This window comes from Myodes glareolus, chromosome 14, assembly GCF_982192425.1.
Source record: "Myodes glareolus chromosome 14, mMyoGla1.1, whole genome shotgun sequence".
Classification (NCBI taxonomy): Eukaryota; Metazoa; Chordata; class Mammalia; order Rodentia; family Cricetidae; genus Myodes; species Myodes glareolus.
The window spans coordinates 9,094,566-9,103,690 of NC_142039.1; positions in this window are offsets into that span (position 1 = coordinate 9,094,566).

The following is a 9,125-nucleotide window of genomic DNA, read 5'->3' on the forward strand; positions in this document are numbered from 1 at the left end:
TTAGCTGCTTCCAGCCCTGCATTCGAATGAGACAAAACAGAATGCTGATCTCTTCCCTGGGGAAGTACCTGGCAGAGACAGGAATGAGCAATTCTTCCCAACTTTGCGTGTCTGCAGATTCTCATCATTGCCTTCAAACTTATCTACTCAAAGGCAGATTGCTAAGCCAAGCATATATTAAGAAACCCTTTGCAGTTCTTGACTGCCCCCAACATAATTCCTACAAAAGTAGGTTTGGTGGAAGAGTTTAAGGCTTCCATAATTTATCCTGGTTCTGTGTCTCTTGGAATTAGATGCTGGGCTAGTGTTTACCCATCATAGCCTGTGGCTTCTCTTCAAACCTTGTGCACTGGCTGTTTAATCGATTCTCCCTAAGGTCTTACATGATGGTTACAAACACAGCCTCAGTATGTCAAAATGTGTTCTGTTGCTTAGTAATTGAGTGCTCGTCAACATGGCTATTGATTGATCAGGGCCCCTGCACAGCCATCAGTCACACGGAGCTAACAGTATTTATCTCCTAGTATTACCATGAAGGACAAATGCGCTAAAAGCTGTGAGGCGCTCAGAAATACCTTCGGCTTACTGTGGACATGCAATATACATATTTGTCGCAGTTTAGAATTGGAATGCTTTCCCAAGCTTCAATATTCATGGGTTGGACTATGGGATTGGATATGAGGATGCTGATGTCACTAATGGGTGAATCAAATAATGGGTTCTTCTCTTGATGCACTATTCAGATGCTCAGAAGGGAACACCATGTTGGATGGGCTGGAACACCCCATCTCTCTCCCCCTCCTGACTGCCATCAGTGAGCCACTTTGCTCTGCCACATATGTCCTATCATGATGCTCTGTCTCACTACAGGCCCACGAGCAACAGAACAGAGAGGCCGTGGCCTGAAACCTTGTGTCCTCCTTTAAGTTGACTTTCTCGGGTATTTTGTCACGGCAGTGGACAGGCAACCGTCACAGTGCTGCTCATGTTGACTGCGGCTGGATGTCTGTCTAAAGACTTGCTTGCTCTAGGGGCTGCCTGTGTAACTTAAGGGCAAAACCCGACCTAACTTGTGAGGTCCTGCATTCAGTCCCCAGCACAGAGAAAGTACGGAACCAAAAAAAGGAAAGAAGGAGGGAGAGAAAGAAAGTTAATAAAATGATTTTTAGATTTTTATTTGTTTTAGAGGCACCCAGCCCTGGAGGCAAGCAAGTCCATGGTGGAAGACGGAAGAGGAAGAGAAGCAGTGGTTCATGTGCTGTGGAAAGAACCTGGAGCTATGGCAGGGTGAACAGCCTGCTGTGTGGGGCCTGTGCTGTCTCCCGGGGTCAAATCTGGGTCCACAGTCTTATTGCAGCCAGGGCCTGAGTTGATATCCGTGGCCCCTGTTAACACCAAAGGCTATGCGGTTGTTCGTGCGGCTTCATGGGAAAATCCTGCTGTCACCGCTACTGTCTGTAGCTCTTATCTACATGAACTTCCCGCATCACAGTAGGAGCTCAGGCCGGAGCCACAGATCCCACCAGAGCCACGGTGCCGTGGGTTCACTCAGCTACAGAGAACGACAGTCTTGCTCTGCAGACCCGGAATCCCCGGTGAATTCTCTAGGCAAGTCTACCGAGGTAGCCACCTTACAGAGACTATACGTTCATCCACTCTGAGAGGGAGAATCGATCTCTACAAGACAGTTTGTATGTGGTGCTTCTGGGCCAACAGCAGCCTCTCCAGACCCTGCCGAGTCCACCCAGCTTCCCACTCAGCCTGCATGTCTGTGAAAGGATTGAGCCTGCCCTGAACTTCGGTGTGGTTGACTGTCAACTTCAAACACAGCATTTGCTTCTAAGTAAGAGCTCATTTGGAAGAAAACCGAATGAGAATAAGCCAGGAACATAGATTCAGGTTGCCCAAACCGCTTGTTTCATCATGCATAAGAATAACACACACACACACACACACACACACACACACACACACACACACACACGCACGCACGCACGCACGCACGCATATGTGCGCCCTTGTCAAATATGTTGGTGGGATTTCACGCAGGTGAATTTCAGCAAAGTAGGGGAAGTCTCTCTATACGTTTCAGGTTCTATTTGGTGATATTCTTTCCTTTTGGGTTGGTGGAAGCTGTGGTCTGTTAAGTTACACCAACGGGTTTTATCAAAAGACCATTGGGTCAGAAACATAGGTTGGTATAGTCTACTAAGGTAACAAAAGTCAGTTCCTAATAATTTTGGCCGTCAAAAAACTTTGTGTGTGTGTGTGTGTGTGTGTGTGTGTGTGTGTGTGTGTGTGTGTATGTGTGTGTATGTCCACTGGGGCATGCTGACCAGAGGTCTAGCTCCACACTCCTTGGTGTGTGGGTCTTCTACTTTGTTTAAGCCAAGTTTCCTTTCTTTCTTCCTCTCTCTCTCTCTCTCTCTCTCTCTCTCTCTCTCTCTCTCTCTCCCTTTCTCTCCCTCCCTCCCTCTCTCTTTCCTCCTTTCTTCCTTCCCTTCTTTTCTCCCTACCTTTCTTCCTTCCCTTCTTCCCTTCCTTCTTTGCATCTTGTTTTCACCTGCATGTGTATTTATATACTACATGTATACAGTGCCTGCAGAGGACAGAAGAGGGCGTCAGATCCCCTGGAACTGAGCTTACAGATGTGAGCTGTCAAGTGGGTGTTCAGAATCAAAGGAGACGGGGTTTCTTATTTGTCTCCAGGCTAACTGGCCTGTGAGCTTCTGGGTGTCCTATCTCTGCCATCTACCTCACTGTAGGAGTGACGGGTTACAGGTGTGTGCAACTCAAGTCTTCATGGTCAAACTACAAGAGCTTCACTCACTGAGCCATCCTACTAGTCCAATTTTGGCTCTTGATCTGAAATATTCTAATTCTCCACAATCAACATGTTTCTAAAAAGTCACTCCATGTATCGATGTGGATGTCCAGGAATCTTCAGTTCTACTGTTCTACCTAAGCTTGACATCCATGGTTCTCCAGAGACTATGGCTGCCAGGAACTGGCTGAGATTTTGCTCTTAATCTGATGTGCAGCTAGCAAGCATGACACTCCCAAGATTCTGTTATAATTCTCTGAATGTCAAGCTGGATCACTTTATAGCAATACAAGGCTAGATCCATCCTTACATTATTTCACTAGACCCTGTCCATTGTGGGAGACTTGGGTTCACATCCATAGCCCATCTATGCCTAGTTCAGACCAGCCCCCTGCAGAAAACGTCTTAAGGAGTACATTTGCTCTGGAACTTAATTTATCTCTGGTCTTGAGTTTCCTCATATATATATTGAGGTATTCTTTCTAGGCTGGCTGGGTATTTAACAGAATTCTGTTACATCTTCTGAGTATTCACTCTTGTTTTATTTAACATGTTAATAGTGAAGATTTATAACAATTACAAAATTCTGATTCCTACATTCCAAATATCTTCCTTTTGCCCAACAGTCATGCACAGTTTTCTGATGGCATTTGATGCTTTTCATTGCTATTGTTGTCGTTGGTAATTGTGTCTTTTCAGATAGTTTGTGGCGCAGCAGCTCTAACAGACCAATGGACTGTCTAGGCTTTGAGCTCTCAGGTGTCTCCACGGAGAGGAAAGGCATCTACATAAGAATTGAGACCTGGCAGGGGGAGGTGAGAGCTCCTTCTAAGAACATTGCTATTAGAGAAGGACACTTTGCTGGAGCAGCTACTGATCCAAATGTCTACAGGTTAGCTAGGGACTTTACGGTATTTTCATTAAAATGCTTTATCAAAAACGTTCTCACCATCACCTTCATGGTCCTTGTCATAATCACTACAGCTGACATTCTTCAGATACAGACTCGCACCGCCGTGCATATTGTGCTGAAGGACTATACTCTCTGGGAAGAACATGCTACTGGGTGAGGCAGCAACTAAAATAACCTTGTAACAAGTAAGTTATTTATTAGTAACTTACTTCTCAATTAAATTAAATTAAATTAATAGTAAGTAGTCTGTTTTGCACATGTATATGCATGTTATGTGTGTGTGTATATGATGTGGGATGTCCTTCTGTATATGTGTTTCTTTTATTGGTTAATGAATAAAGCTTTTGTGGGCCTATTGCAGCACAGAATAGAGCAAGGCAGGAATTCCAACCAGAGATAGAGGAGAAAAGAAGGCAGAGTTAGGGAGTTGCCATATAGCTACCAAAGGAGACAGACATGAGAGAACATTACCAGTAAACCATGAGCCTCATGGTAAAATATAAAATAATAGAAATGGGTAAATTAAAGATGTAAGAGAGAGCTAGGAATATGCTGGAGTCATTGGCCAGTGTTGCACTTAATATAGTTTCTGTGTGATTATTTCGAGTCTGGGTGGCCTGGGAAACAAATGGGCAGCCTCTGCCTACGTGTATACACATGTTTATATGTGTATGGGTGCACATGTGTGTGCAGGTACATGAGCATGCACATGTGAGGAATATTTATCCAGCTTGTTCTATGGATCCTCTATCTCTGCTTCTCAAAGGCTAAAATTATAGGCAGATTTCCATGTGCACTTAGCATTTATACAGATGCTGGGGATTTGAACTCCAGTCCTTAAGATTACACAGAATGGGTTTTAGCCACTGAGCCATCTTCCCAGTCGCTGGTTTTGCTTTGTGTTTTAAATCTTTGATCAAGGATAAAGTGAAACCATACAACATGTTAGAAGGAGTCAGTTTGGCACACCAGAGGCACAGTGTGGAAAATTTGGTACAGATCTGGACATGGATAGGATGCTCTCCTCCCTACCAGCCTACCCAGTCACTACAGACATGGAAAGAGAGTTTAACCCTCACACTGGGTGGAGAGATAGTGGATACACCTTGTCCTGGTTTACCCAAGCCTCATCTTGCTTAGAGAGCAAAAGAGAAACAAAGCCAAGTACATTAGGAGTATGGCAAAACAGGAGTTCCCTGTACCAGACTTCTTCTTTGGGGCTACCAATGAGCTCCCAAATCATGACCCATGGAGGCTTCTTCTTAGTTACGAATGCTCAGCCTAGCTTAGGCACATATCTGGCTAGCTTTTAACTTAAATTAACATGATTCTCTTTATCTGTGCTTTGCCTTGGGGTTTTTTGTTTTTGTTTTTGTTTTTGTTTTTTTTACCTTTTCTTCTGTCTATCTTGCTTTCACTGCTTCTCATGTCTGGCTGGCTGGCTGCTGCTTGGCTGGCCCCTGGAGTGTCTTCTCTTTCTCCTCATTCTCTTCTTTCTTCTCCTTTTTGAGCCTAGATTTCTCCTCCTAATTATTCTCTCTGCCTGCCAGCCCCACCTATCCACCTTCTGCCTATCTATTGGCTTTTCAGCTTTTTATTAGACCAATCAGGTGCCTTAGGCAGGCAAGGCGAAACAGCAACACATCTTTTCATAACTAAACAAAAGCAAATGTAACATAACTTTGTATCATTAAACAAATGTAGTGGAAACAAATGTAACACACCTTTACACAGTTAAAGTAATATTCCACAGTATAAACAAATGTAACACATCCCTACACAGTTAAATATTCCACAACAGTTCCCCACTGTCAGCTCATAACTAATCAAAGTGCTGAGAACAAGTGACTGTTGAGTGTTCAGCCCCAGAGAAGACATCTACGTCACCTCCTCCATGACTGTGGAACATCATGGGAGAATGGAAAGAATGCAAGTTCTAGAAGGCAGATGGGAGGAGTGTGGTAAAATACCGTCTTCTGGACGTGGTGTGGCTGTTCTAGAAGGCGGATGGGAGGAGTGTGGTGAAATACTGTCTTCTGGACGTGGTGTGGCTGTGTGCTCACTAATTAATGGCAGCTGTCCTTACCAGTATCAGACCTGTACAAAATGGAGCCCACTGACATCAAGGATGCGGGAAGGGACTCATGAAGCCCCAATCCACCCTGGGAAATGCTACTGGCAAGTATAGTTTGCTGGGGAAAAGGGAGTCATTTTCTTCAGTGGTATAGCCTCTGATACGTTGCTTATGCTCAGAAAAAACAAACAAACAAACTCCCGCTCATGTTCATGCAAGCAGTCCTAATTAAATTCCGTGGGGTCACAAACAAACAAGTGAATAAAACATGTGAAAGTGAGAAAGGCCGTATTGGGAGGAAAGGATTCCGCCGGGTGGGAGGGGATGGGAGATGGTGATAGAAGTGTGTGAAGGCCACCAAAACACACAATAGGCGCGTAGGATAAATAAATAAATAAAAAGAGAGTACCATCTGCTACCTTCTGGCTACGGTTAGCTGTCACCAATCGTATTTTAGTCACTAATAGATGTATCTGAATTTTTAACTGTAAACTTCAAAAGAAAATTTTGGCATTTATTAAAGAATGTTACTCTGGGAGTGGGGACTCCAGCAAGAGAAAAGAGACTTTCCCAAGTAGATTGAACTAATCTCTGCATCAGAAATGATCCCTGTGAGTCTTGATCATCTCAGGCAGGCAGAGAGCCCAACTCAAGGCTTCCTGGACATCCTGTCTCCGTTTGTAAGTGAGCGAGCTCTGCTGCCCCTTCAGCACTCTGTTCTCGGCTGTTTGTGGTGAAAAATACACTGTAAAGTACTGTGCCGTCAGTCTCTGTGAGTTCAAGGCAAACCTGGTCTACAGAGCAAGTTCCAGGACAGGCTTGAAAGCTATAGAAAGACCCTGTCTCAAAAACCCAATAAATAAATAAATAAATAAATAGATAGATAGATAGATAGATAAATAAGATTAGTTCTGCCCTCCCTTCGCAGATTTCCTGGGTAAATACAAAGCAGGTTGGGCAAGCTATGAGGAGCAAGCCAGGAAGCAGAGTTCCTTCATGACCTCTGCGTCAGTTCTTGGTTCCAGGCCCTGAGTTCCTACCCTGACTTCCTTCAATGACCGACATGATATGGAAGTATAAGCTGAATAAGCCCTTTCCTTCCCAAGTTGCTGTTTTGTATGGTGCTTTAAAACAGCAATAGGAACCACGGAGGAAGGAACCATGAATCAGCTGATTCATTCCCAAGCTGGTGCTTAGCAAGCTTTCCCATACACCCGATGACCACCTGGCTAAGGATGGTGGTCTGGGTCTTCCTGCATCTATTAATAGTTAGACAATCTTCCACAGTCATGCCCATATGCTGTGATGGAGGCTCTAGACAATTTCTCAATCAAGACTTTCATCTCAGATGTCTCTAGACTGTTGACAAGCAAAGGAAGATAGGACAGCCTTCCATACCCAGTTGGTGATGTGTAAACGGCCCATAAAGAGGGTGACGGATCCCTTGAAACTGGAGCTATAGATGTTTGTGCCCCACTCAGTGCTGGTCCTGGGGACTGAAACTGGGTCCTCTGCAAGAACAGCAAGTGTGTTTAATCTCTGGGCCATCTTTCCAGTTCCCTTTTCCTTTGCTAAATAGCAAGCAAGGGTATAGATACAATGAAGGTAGTCTTTCTACATCTCTCTCTCTCTCTCTCTCTCTCTCTCTCTCTCTCTCACACACACACACACACACACACACACACACACACACACCCCACAGTTCCATGGACAATCAGGAGTTGGAAGGTTAGAAAATAACTAGGGTAACACAGGGTACAGGAAGGACAGCTGTCCTGGAACCTAGGAGCCAGACTGATCCAGCCTGTGCCTGAGAACCTGTGCTCTCCCTTGGAGACCATCTCTCTGGGCCAAGTCCCTGTTCTCGCTAACTTGCTCCCCTCCAACGCCCTCCCCTCCCCACCTCAACTTCAGCAGCCACCATGATCCTGTCTTCCTTTTCGCTGTCAACCATCTACATTGTTGCCCTGGTCCCCCTCCTGGACCATCTAATGGTTTCAGTGTCTTACAACAGTTGCATTCATTTCTCCAAGAGCAGATCATATCCTCACATGTAAGAGAAGAACGCTTCCAGCCCTAAGCTCCTTGCATGCTGGGTATAGGCAGCTGAAGCCATGTCTGAGTTCGTACTTATCCACAGGCCAACAAGGAATGAGAATTCCCCAGATAATTTAGTACGGACGCATTGGGGAGTGCACCGTCTTCTTCTTTATTAAGATAAACTGTCTGTGTGTCTTAGTAGCCATACCTCACTGGTCCAATTCTTTGCTCAGAGACTCAAGAATCTGGAAACATCAACAGGTGCTACCTGAAGTCTGATCCAGGCCACACAAGAGCGTAGGAAATCTCCGAGCCTGTCTGGGATCCCGGGCAAAATCTAACCAAGAGTGCCAGATAGAAAAGCTTTTGTTTTTCAGTGAAAGTGAGTATCTGGCAACTTCCCCATGACTTGTGGAATGTAAGTAAGACATGTCTCCAAAAGTTTCCCGGGGTGCCTCCCCCATCCTCTCCCCCTCCAAAATCTAAGTCCACAGACAGGCCTCTGGCCAGACGCGTTTCTTCCCTTTGCTATGGATCATAGATGGGCTGTGCTCGTGTTTCCTGAGAGCTGGAGGGGTTGTGCTGACGGCAGTGCATTTTGATGTTGGCCTCTAAAAAGTCATCAGTCAGCACATACTTCAGCTATCCTGAGCCACAGGGGTGCAGCCAGAGAAGAGGTGGCTCTTGGGGTGTGATGCTTTCCAGTATTGGGGGGTTGTAGTTGTGTAACCCCCTTCCCCTCACCAAGGATACATAGCTTCTTAACAAATGCTGTGCTTCCAGAAAGAGAAAGTATGTTTTTCAGAGTCCAGCAGTCAGGAGATAAAAACTAGAATAACTCACTTGGGCTGCTTAGGCCTGGGGTTCTTCAGCAGCCGTGATAACAGAATGTAAATATTGATGTCTAGCCGGCAGCCATTGGCCCTCCCAGCAGAGGTGAGGAGAGTTTGGCTGCTCCTGCTGAGAGCTGCTAAGGGCAAGCAGGAAGTTCAGAAGAGAATGTGTTTGCTAACTTTTCCCCTTAAGTTTAGACTTTAAAAGAAAAGCAGCAAAGAGGAAGCATGGGGTTTCCTCCCCACCGCCGGGCCTTGTCTGCACACCCACCCTTCACAGCCTCGCAGTTCCAAGGGCTGAAGCTTTTCTTGTGAGTTGTGTTAGCTCCTGGGCTCTGAGCTGACTTGGTTGTGAGAGCTTGGTCTTGGAAGTGACATGTTGACTGTAAGTCTCCTACTCACTCCACTGTGATGCCTTCTACACCAAGGAAGGCTTCAAAG